Source organism: Triturus cristatus, chromosome 8, assembly GCF_964204655.1.
Source record: "Triturus cristatus chromosome 8, aTriCri1.1, whole genome shotgun sequence".
NCBI lineage: Eukaryota > Metazoa > Chordata > Amphibia > Caudata > Salamandridae > Triturus > Triturus cristatus.
In genome coordinates this window covers 57,025,807-57,037,688 of record NC_140591.1, presented here as the reverse complement: position 1 = coordinate 57,037,688, position 11,882 = coordinate 57,025,807, and the positions used below count along the sequence as shown (strand labels likewise).

Here is an 11,882-nt window from a genome sequence, read left to right as displayed (position 1 = left end):
TTCGGCCTGCTGGCAGTTTGGGTCTTCATCCTTTCTTTTAAACTTCCCAAGAAAATAGATGCTCAACCTCATGCTACAGCTATGTTTTAAGATGTCCTGTATCATTCATCAGTTAACGGGTGCAATAGGTAAATAGCATTTTTCGGATCCAGGTTAGGTAGCTTTTGTTTTTTACTCTGAATGGACTAGCACCATATTACACAGAGGTATTTGGCCTGAGTAGGTAAGCTATGTCATCTGAATACTGAAATCTGTGTTCAAGGAGAAGTGGAAGCTGATGCAGACAAGAGTTTACTTTAGAAAAAAGCATGAAATAGGAAACATTTGTAGTCGAAGCTGAATGCAAGAGAGGTGGAAGCAAATTTAGAAGGAGGACAGAAAGACAATTCTATGTTGAATTGATCATGTTGTCGATCAGTTGATCAAATATTTTGATAAATAAAGAAAGAAAAACTTGAGCTGATACCAAGAAATATTTTGTGAGAAGCAAGAAACCTCTCAGACTTTTCCGAAACCCAGCATTGAACAAGGGACTTTTAGATTTTCAATCTAACACTCTCCCAACTGAGCTATTTCATCCAGCTGGCCATTTTGGCTTTCTGTTGTATTTTTGATAATTGTTAAAGATAAATGCAGATCCTGGACATTCTATCTGCATGTGCAGTTATGTGTTAAATTGTCCAATATTATTCAGCAGCTAAATTGGTCTGATGGATGAATTTCCTTTTTAGGAGCCAAGTTAGTTAGAAGATGTTTGTAAACTATGAATGGACTTATACTCAGACACACAGACCTATATGGCGAGGGTAGGCAAACTAGGTCATCTGACTACTAACAGTTTTGTATAAGGGGAACTCGAGGCTGATGCAGGCAAAGCTTTACTTTCAATTAAAGGAAGAATTGGCAAATAAAGCAGGTAAAGTTGAATACAAGAGAGGTGGAAGCAAGTTTGACAGAAAGACAGAATGTAAAAAATATGTTGAAATGGTTGTCTTATCGATCAGCTTGATAAAAGGTTTTGATCATTATAAACAACGTCAATATGAGTTGACTCCAAATAGCATTTGTGGCATGCAAAGCAGAAGTTCAAAATGAGCCTAAACCCGGGATTGAACCAGGGACCTTTAAATCTTCAGTATACTGCTCTCCCAACTGAGCTATTTCATCCAGCTGGCAATTTCAGCTTTCTGTTGTATTTTTTATAATTGTTAAAGATAAATTCAGAACCTGGTCACTCTATCTGCATGTGCAGTTATGTGTTAAATTGTCCAGTATTATTCAGTAGCTAAATTGGTCTGATGGGTGAATTTCCTTTTTAGGAGCCAAGTTAGTTAGATGATGTTTGTAAACTATGAATGGACTTATACTCAGAAACACAGACCTATATGGCGAGGGTCGGCAAGCTAGGTCATCTGACTACTAACAGTTTTGTATAAGGGGAACTGGAGGCTGATGCAGGCAAAGCTTTACTTTCAATTAAAGGAAGAATTGGGAAATAAAGGAGGCAAAGTTGAATACAAGAGAGGTGGAAGCAAGTTTGAAAGAAAGACAGAAAGTAAATAATATGTTGAATTAATTGTATTGTCGATTATCTTGATAAAAGGTTTTGATCATTATAAACAAAGTCAATATGAGTTGACTCAAAATAGTCTTTGTGGCATGCAAAGCAGAAGTTCAAAATGTGCTGAAACCCGGGATCGAACCAGGGACCTTTAGATCTTTAGTCTAACGCTCTCCCAACTGAGCTATTTCGGCCTGCCAGCAGCTATAGTATTCAGCCTCTTTTTTTGAAAATCCCAGAACAGAGATGCAGAACCTGGATTTTCAATCTGAGGTTAGAGCTGTGTTTTAATGTGTCCTGCATTGTTCAGCAGCTAACTGGTGAAATGGGTGAGTAGCGTTTTTGGGATAAATGTTAGGTCGTTTTTCTTTTAAAACTCTGAGTGGACCAGCACTGTATTACACAGACGTATGTCGCCTGAGTAGGTAAGCTATGTCATCTCAATACTGACAACTTTGTTCAAGGAGAAGTGAAAGCTGATGCAGACAAGAGTTTACTTTGAAAAAAGTATAAAATGGGATAAATTCGTCATCAAAGCTGATGGCAAGAGAGGTGGAAGCAAGTTTAGAAGGAGGACAGAAAGACAACTTTTTGTTGAAGTTATCATGTTGTTGATCAGTTGATAAAATATTTTAAGAAATAAAGAAAAAAAAACTAGAGCTGATTTCAAGAAATATTTTGCAAGAATGTAGGATCCCCTCGCACTGTGCTGAAAGTCAGGATTGAATCAGGTACCTTAAGCTCTTCAGTCTAACGATCTCCCAACTGAGATATTTCAGCCAACAAGTCCCTGTGGCCTCCTGATGTATTATTAATAATTGTAGACGATACATACAGAACCTGGTCATTCTATTTTCGTTTATAGTTATGTGTTAAAGTGTCCAGTATCATTCAGCAGGTAACTTGGTCTGATGAGTGAATATCCTTTTTAGGGGACAAGGTAGGTAGAATTTTTTTTTCTAAACTCTGAATTGACTTATACTCTGAAACACAGACCTATATGGCCAGGGTGTACAAGCTATGTCATCTGACTACTGACAGTTTTGTATAAGGGGAATTGGAGGCTGATGCAGGCAAAGCTTTACTTTAAAATAAAGCAAGAAGTTGCAAATAAATGAGGCATAGTTGAATACAAGAGAGGTGGAAGCAAGTTTGAAAGGAAGACAGAAAGTAAATACTATGTTGAATTGATTGTGTTGTTGATCAGATTGATAAAAGGTTTTGATAAAGAAGAGCGTTGATTTAACTCCAAACAGCTTTTGTGACATGAAAAGCAGAAGTTGAAATTGTGCCGAAACCCAGGATTGAACCAGGGACCTTTGGAACTTCAGTCTAACGCTCTCCCAACTGAGCTATTTCAGCCTGCTGGCAGTTTGGGTCTTCATCCTTTCTTTTAAACTTCCCAAGAAAATAGATGCTCAACCTCATGCTAGAGCTATGTTTTAAGATGTCCTGTATCATTCATCAGTTAACGGGTGCAATAGGTAAATAGCATTTTTCGGATCCAGGTTCGGTAGCTTTTGTTTTTTACTCTGAATGGACTAGCACCATATTACACAGAGGTATTTGGCCTGAGTAGGTAAGCTATGTCATCTGAATACTGAAATCTGTGTTCAAGGAGAAGTGGAAGCTGATGCAGACAAGAGTTTACTTTACAAAAAAGCATGAAATAGGAAACATTTGTAGTCGAAGCTGAATGCAAGAGAGGTGGAAGCAAATTTAGAAGGAGGACAGAAAGACAATTCTATGTTGAATTGATCATGTTGTCGATCAGTTGATCAAATATTTTGATAAATAAAGAAAGAAAAACTTGAGCTGATACCAAGAAATATTTTGTGAGAAGCAAGAAACCTCTCAGACTTTTCCGAAACCCAGCATTGAACAAGGGACTTTTAGATTTTCAATCTAACACTCTCCCAACTGAGCTATTTCATCCAGCTGGCCATTTTGGCTTTCTGTTGTATTTTTGATAATTGTTAAAGATAAATGTAGACCCTGGTCATTCTATCTGCATGTGCAGTTATGTTTTAAATTGTCCAATATTATTCAGCAGCTAAATTGGTCTGATGGGTGAATTTCCTTTTTAGGAGCCAAGTTAGTTAGAAGATGTTTGTAAACTATGAATGGACTTATACTCAGACACACAGACCTATATGGCGAGGGTAGGCAAACTAGGTCATCTGACTACTAACAGTTTTGTATAAGGGGAACTCGAGGCTGATGCAGGCAAAGCTTTACTTTCAATTAAAGGAAGAATTGGCAAATAAAGCAGGTAAAGTTGAATACAAGAGAGGTGGAAGCAAGTTTGACAGAAAGACAGAATGTAAAAAATATGTTGAAATGGTTGTCTTATCGATCAGCTTGATAAAAGGTTTTGATCATTATAAACAACGTCAATATGAGTTGACTCCAAATAGCATTTGTGGCATGCAAAGCAGAAGTTCAAAATGTGCCTAAACCCGGGATTGAACCAGGGACCTTTAGATCTTCAGTCTACTGCTCTCCCAACTGAGCTATTTCATCCAGCTGGCAATTTCGGCTTTCTGTAGTATTTTTTATAATTGTTAAAGATAAATGCAGAACCTGGTCACTCTATCTGCATGTGCAGTTATGTGTTAAATTGTCCAGTATTATTCAGTAGCTAAATTGGTCTGATGGGTGAATTTCCTTTTTAGGAGCCAAGTTAGTTAGATGATGTTTGTAAACTATGAATGGACTTATACTCAGAAACACAGACCTATATGGCGAGGGTCGGCAAGCTAGGTCATCTGACTACTAACAGTTTTGTATAAGGGGAACTGGAGGCTGATGCAGGCAAAGCTTTACTTTCAATTAAAGGAAGAATTGGGAAATAAAGGAGGCAAAGTTGAATACAAGAGAGGTGGAAGCAAGTTTGAAAGAAAGACAGAAAGTAAATAATATGTTGAATTAATTGTATTGTCGATTATCTTGATAAAAGGTTTTGATCATTATAAACAAAGTCAATATGAGTTGACTCAAAATAGTCTTTGTGGCATGCAAAGCAGAAGTTCAAAATGTGCCGAAAACCGGGATCGAACCAGGGACCTTTAGATCTTCAGTCTAACGCTCTCCCAACTGAGCTATTTCGGCCTGCCAGCAGCTATAGTATTCAGCCTCTTTTTTTGAACAATCCCAGAACAGAGATGCAGAACCTGGATTTTCAATCTGAGGTTAGAGCTGTGTTTTAATGTGTCCTGCATTGTTCAGCAGCTAACTGGTGAAATGGGTGAGTAGCGTTTTTGGGATAAATGTTAGGTCGTTTTTCTTTTAAAACTCTGAGTGGACCAGCACTGTATTACACAGACGTATGTCGCCTGAGTAGGTAAGCTATGTCATCTCAATACTGACAACTTTGTTCAAGGAGAAGTGAAAGCTGATGCAGACAAGAGTTTACTTTGAAAAAAGTATAAAATGGGATAAATTCGTCATCAAAGCTGATGGCAAGAGAGGTGGAAGCAAGTTTAGAAGGAGGACGGAAAGACAACTTTTTGTTGAAGTTATCATGTTGTTGATCAGTTGATAAAATATTTTGAGAAATAAAGAAAAAAAAACTAGAGCTGATTTCAAGAAATTTTTTGCAAGAATGTAGGATCCCCTCGCACTGTGCTGAAAGTCAGGATTGAATCAGGTACCTTAAGCTCTTCAGTCTAACGATCTCCCAACTGAGATATTTCAGCCAACAAGTCCCTGTGGCCTCCTGATGTATTATTAATAATTGTAGACGATACATACAGAACCTGGTCATTCTATTTTCGTTTATAGTTATGTGTTAAAGTGTCCAGTATCATTCAGCAGGTAACTTGGTCTGATGAGTGAATATCCTTTTTAGGGGACAAGGTAGGTAGAATTTTTTTTTCTAAACTCTGAATTGACTTATACTCTGAAACACAGACCTATATGGCCAGGGTGTGCAAGCTATGTCATCTGACTACTGACAGTTTTGTATAAGGGGAATTGGAGGCTGATGCAGGCAAAGCTTTACTTTAAAATAAAGCAAGAAGTTGCAAATAAATGAGGCATAGTTGAATACAAGAGAGGTGGAAGCAAGTTTGAAAGGAAGACAGAAAGTAAATAATATGTTGAATTGATTGTGTTGTTGATCAGATTGATAAAAGGTTTTGATAAAGAAGAGCGTTGATTTAACTCCAAACAGCTTTTGTGACATGAAAAGCAGAAGTTGAAATTGTGCCGAAACCCAGGATTGAACCAGGGACCTTTGGATCTTCAGTCTAACGCTCTCCCAACTGAGCTATTTCGGCCTGCTGGCAGTTTGGGTCTTCATCCTTTCTTTTAAACTTCCCAAGAAAATAGATGCTCAACCTCATGCTAGAGCTATGTTTTAAGATGTCCTGTATCATTCATCAGTTAACGGGTGCAATAGGTAAATAGCATTTTTCGGATCCAGGTTCGGTAGCTTTTGTTTTTTACTCTGAATGGACTAGCACCATATTACACAGAGGTATTTGGCCTGAGTAGGTAAGCTATGTCATCTGAATACTGAAATCTGTGTTCAAGGAGAAGTGGAAGCTGATGCAGACAAGAGTTTACTTTAGAAAAAAGCATGAAATAGGAAACATTTGTAGTCGAAGCTGAATGCAAGAGAGGTGGAAGCAAATTTAGAAGGAGGACAGAAAGACAATTCTATGTTGAATTGATCATGTTGTCGATCAGTTGATCAAATATTTTGATAAATAAAGAAAGAAAAACTTGAGCTGATACCAAGAAATATTTTGTGAGAAGCAAGAAACCTCTCAGACTTTTCCGAAACCCAGCATTGAACAAGGGACTTTTAGATTTTCAATCTAACACTCTCCCAACTGAGCTATTTCATCCAGCTGGCCATTTTGGCTTTCTGTTGTATTTTTGATAATTGTTAAAGATAAATGTAGACCCTGGTCATTCTATCTGCATGTGCAGTTATGTTTTAAATTGTCCAATATTATTCAGCAGCTAAATTGGTCTGATGGGTGAATTTCCTTTTTAGGAGCCAAGTTAGTTAGAAGATGTTTGTAAACTATGAATGGACTTATACTCAGACACACAGACCTATATGGCGAGGGTAGGCAAACTAGGTCATCTGACTACTAACAGTTTTGTATAAGGGGAACTCGAGGCTGATGCAGGCAAAGCTTTACTTTCAATTAAAGGAAGAATTGGCAAATAAAGCAGGTAAAGTTGAATACAAGAGAGGTGGAAGCAAGTTTGACAGAAAGACAGAATGTAAAAAATATGTTGAAATGGTTGTCTTATCGATCAGCTTGATAAAAGGTTTTGATCATTATAAACAACGTCAATATGAGTTGACTCCAAATAGCATTTGTGGCATGCAAAGCAGAAGTTCAAAATGTGCCTAAACCCGGGATTGAACCAGGGACCTTTAGATCTTCAGTCTACTGCTCTCCCAACTGAGCTATTTCATCCAGCTGGCAATTTCGGCTTTCTGTAGTATTTTTTACAATTGTTAAAGATAAATGCAGAACCTGGTCACTCTATCTGCATGTGCAGTTATGTGTTAAATTGTCCAGTATTATTCAGTAGCTAAATTGGTCTGATGGGTGAATTTCCTTTTTAGGAGGCAAGTTAGTTAGATGATGTTTGTAAACTATGAATGGACTTATACTCAGAAACACAGACCTATATGGCGAGGGTCGGCAAGCTAGGTCATCTGACTACTAACAGTTTTGTATAAGGGGAACTGGAGGCTGATGCAGGCAAAGCTTTACTTTCAATTAAAGGAAGAATTGGGAAATAAAGGAGGCAAAGTTGAATACAAGAGAGGTGGAAGCAAGTTTGAAAGAAAGACAGAAAGTAAATAATATGTTGAATTAATTGTATTGTCGATTATCTTGATAAAAGGTTTTGATCATTATAAACAAAGTCAATATGAGTTGACTCAAAATAGTCTTTGTGGCATGCAAAGCAGAAGTTCAAAATGTGCCGAAAACCGGGATCGAACCAGGGACCTTTAGATCTTCAGTCTAACGCTCTCCCAACTGAGCTATTTCGGCCTGCCAGCAGCTATAGTATTCAGCCTCTTTTTTTGAACAATCCCAGAACAGAGATGCAGAACCTGGATTTTCAATCTGAGGTTAGAGCTGTGTTTTAATGTGTCCTGCATTGTTCAGCAGCTAACTGGTGAAATGGGTGAGTAGCGTTTTTGGGATAAATGTTAGGTCGTTTTTCTTTTAAAACTCTGAGTGGACCAGCACTGTATTACACAGACGTATGTCGCCTGAGTAGGTAAGCTATGTCATCTCAATACTGACAACTTTGTTCAAGGAGAAGTGAAAGCTGATGCAGACAAGAGTTTACTTTGAAAAAAGTATAAAATGGGATAAATTCGTCATCAAAGCTGATGGCAAGAGAGGTGGAAGCAAGTTTAGAAGGAGGACGGAAAGACAACTTTTTGTTGAAGTTATCATGTTGTTGATCAGTTGATAAAATATTTTGAGAAATAAAGAAAAAAAAACTAGAGCTGATTTCAAGAAATTTTTTGCAAGAATGTAGGATCCCCTCGCACTGTGCTGAAAGTCAGGATTGAATCAGGTACCTTAAGCTCTTCAGTCTAACGATCTCCCAACTGAGATATTTTAGCCAACAAGTCCCTGTGGCCTCCTGATGTATTATTAATAATTGTAGACGATACATACAGAACCTGGTCATTCTATTTTCGTTTATAGTTATGTGTTAAAGTGTCCAGTATCATTCAGCAGGTAACTTGGTCTGATGAGTGAATATCCTTTTTAGGGGACAAGGTAGGTAGAATTTTTTTTTCTAAACTCTGAATTGACTTATACTCTGAAACACAGACCTATATGGCCAGGGTGTGCAAGCTATGTCATCTGACTACTGACAGTTTTGTATAAGGGGAATTGGAGGCTGATGCAGGCAAAGCTTTACTTTAAAATAAAGCAAGAAGTTGCAAATAAATGAGGCATAGTTGAATACAAGAGAGGTGGAAGCAAGTTTGAAAGGAAGACAGAAAGTAAATAATATGTTGAATTGATTGTGTTGTTGATCAGATTGATAAAAGGTTTTGATAAAGAAGAGCGTTGATTTAACTCCAAACAGCTTTGTGACATGAAAAGCAGAAGTTGAAATTGTGCCGAAACCCAGGATTGAACCAGGGACCTTTGGATCTTCAGTCTAACGCTCTCCCAACTGAGCTATTTCGGCCTGCTGGCAGTTTGGGTCTTCATCCTTTCTTTTAAACTTCCCAAGAAAATAGATGCTCAACCTCATGCTAGAGCTATGTTTTAAGATGTCCTGTATCATTCATCAGTTAACGGGTGCAATAGGTAAATAGCATTTTTCGGATCCAGGTTAGGTAGCTTTTGTTTTTTACTCTGAATGGACTAGCACCATATTACACAGAGGTATTTGGCCTGAGTAGGTAAGCTATGTCATCTGAATACTGAAATCTGTGTTCAAGGAGAAGTGGAAGCTGATGCAGACAAGAGTTTACTTTAGAAAAAAGCATGAAATAGGAAACATTTGTAGTCGAAGCTGAATGCAAGAGAGGTGGAAGCAAATTTAGAAGGAGGACAGAAAGACAATTCTATGTTGAATTGATCATGTTGTCGATCAGTTGATCAAATATTTTGATAAATAAAGAAAGAAAAACTTGAGCTGATACCAAGAAATATTTTGTGAGAAGCAAGAAACCTCTCAGACTTTTCCGAAACCCAGCATTGAACAAGGGACTTTTAGATTTTCAATCTAACACTCTCCCAACTGAGCTATTTCATCCAGCTGGCCATTTTGGCTTTCTGTTGTATTTTTGATAATTGTTAAAGATAAATGCAGATCCTGGACATTCTATCTGCATGTGCAGTTATGTGTTAAATTGTCCAATATTATTCAGCAGCTAAATTGGTCTGATGGGTGAATTTCCTTTTTAGGAGCCAAGTTAGTTAGAAGATGTTTGTAAACTATGAATGGACTTATACTCAGACACACAGACCTATATGGCGAGGGTAGGCAAACTAGGTCATCTGACTACTAACAGTTTTGTATAAGGGGAACTCGAGGCTGATGCAGGCAAAGCTTTACTTTCAATTAAAGGAAGAATTGGCAAATAAAGCAGGTAAAGTTGAATACAAGAGAGGTGGAAGCAAGTTTGACAGAAAGACAGAATGTAAAAAATATGTTGAAATGGTTGTCTTATCGATCAGCTTGATAAAAGGTTTTGATCATTATAAACAACGTCAATATGAGTTGACTCCAAATAGCATTTGTGGCATGCAAAGCAGAAGTTCAAAATGAGCCTAAACCCGGGATTGAACCAGGGACCTTTAGATCTTCAGTCTACTGCTCTCCCAACTGAGCTATTTCATCCAGCTGGCAATTTCAGCTTTCTGTTGTATTTTTTATAATTGTTAAAGATAAATGCAGAACCTGGTCACTCTATCTGCATGTGCAGTTATGTGTTAAATTGTCCAGTATTATTCAGTAGCTAAATTGGTCTGATGGGTGAATTTCCTTTTTAGGAGCCAAGTTAGTTAGATGATGTTTGTAAACTATGAATGGACTTATACTCAGAAACACAGACCTATATGGCGAGGGTCGGCAAGCTAGGTCATCTGACTACTAACAGTTTTGTATAAGGGGAACTGGAGGCTGATGCAGGCAAAGCTTTACTTTCAATTAAAGGAAGAATTGGGTAATAAAGGAGGCAAAGTTGAATACAAGAGAGGTGGAAGCAAGTTTGAAAGAAAGACAGAAAGTAAATAATATGTTGAATTAATTGTATTGTCGATTATCTTGATAAAAGGTTTTGATCATTATAAACAAAGTCAATATGAGTTGACTCAAAATAGTCTTTGTGGCATGCAAAGCAGAAGTTCAAAATGTGCCGAAACCCGGGATCGAACCAGGGACCTTTAGATCTTCAGTCTAACGCTCTCCCAACTGAGCTATTTCGGCCTGCCAGCAACTATAGTGTTCAGCCTCTTTTTTTTAACAATCCCAGAACAGAGATGCAGAACCTGGATTTTCAATCTGAGGTTAGAGCTGTGTTTTAATGTGTCCTGCATTGTTCAGCAGCTAACTGGTGAAATGGGTGAGTAGCGTTTTTGGGATAAATGTTAGGTCGTTTTTCTTTTAAAACTCTGAGTGGACCAGCACTGTATTACACAGACGTATGTCGCCTGAGTAGGTAAGCTATGTCATCTCAATACTGACAACTTTGTTCAAGGAGAAGTGAAAGCTGATGCAGACAAGAGTTTACTTTGAAAAAAGTATAAAATTGGATAAATTCGTCATCAAAGCTGATGGCAAGAGAGGTGGAAGCAAGTTTAGAAGGAGGACAGAAAGACAACTTTTTGTTGAAGTTATCATGTTGTTGATCAGTTTTGGGATAAATGTTAGGTCGTTTTTCTTTTAAAACTCTGAGTGGACCAGCACTGTATTACACAGACGTATGTCGCCTGAGTAGGTAAGCTATGTCATCTCAATACTGACAACTTTGTTCAAGGAGAAGTGAAAGCTGATGCAGACAAGAGTTTACTTTGAAAAATGTATAAAATTGGATACATTCGTCATCAAAGCTGATGGCAAGAGAGGTGGAAGCAAGTTTAGAAGGAGGACAGAAAGACAACTTTTTGTTGAAGTTATCATGTTGTTGATCAGTTGATAAAATATTTTGAGAAATAAAGAAAAAAAAACTAGAGCTGATTTCAAGAAATATTTTGCAAGAATGTAGGATCCCCTCGCACTGTGCTGAAAGTCAGGATTGAATCAGGTACCTTAAGCTCTTCAGTCTAACGATCTCCCAACTGAGATATTTCAGCAAACAAGTCCCTGTGGCCTCCTGATGTATTATTAATAATTGTAGACGATACATACAGAACCTGGTCATTCTATTTTCGTTTATAGTTATGTGTTAAAGTGTCCAGTATCATTCAGCAGGTAACTTGGTCTGATGAGTGAATATCCTTTTTAGGGGACAAGGTAGGTAGAATTTTTTTTTCTAAACTCTGAATTGACTTATACTCTGAAACACAGACCTATATGGCCAGGGTGTGCAAGCTATGTCATCTGACTACTGACAGTTTTGTATAAGGGGAATTGGAGGCTGATGCAGGCAAAGCTTTACTTTAAAATAAAGCAAGAAGTTGCAAATAAATGAGGCATAGTTGAATACAAGAGAGGTGGAAGCAAGTTTGAAAGGAAGACAGAAAGTAAATAATATGTTGAATTGATTGTGTTGTTGATCAGATTGATAAAAGGTTTTGATAAAGAAGAGCGTTGATTTAACTCCAAACAGCTTTTGTGACATGAAAAGCAGAAGTTGAAATTG

The 11,882-nt window shown here is 37.6% G+C and overlaps 2 non-coding genes across 2 annotated transcripts; both read right to left on the bottom strand.

Moving 5' to 3' along the window:
* Window positions 1-1,682: 1,682 nt before the first annotated feature.
* On the bottom strand, window positions 1,683-1,755 carry TRNAF-AAA (transfer RNA phenylalanine (anticodon AAA)). The gene has a single exon. It is a non-coding gene; the product is annotated as a tRNA-Phe (tRNA).
* Window positions 1,756-10,434: 8,679 nt separating this feature from the next.
* On the bottom strand, window positions 10,435-10,507 carry TRNAF-GAA (transfer RNA phenylalanine (anticodon GAA)). The gene has a single exon. It is a non-coding gene; the product is annotated as a tRNA-Phe (tRNA).
* Between the last annotated feature and the right edge of the window lie 1,375 nt (window positions 10,508-11,882).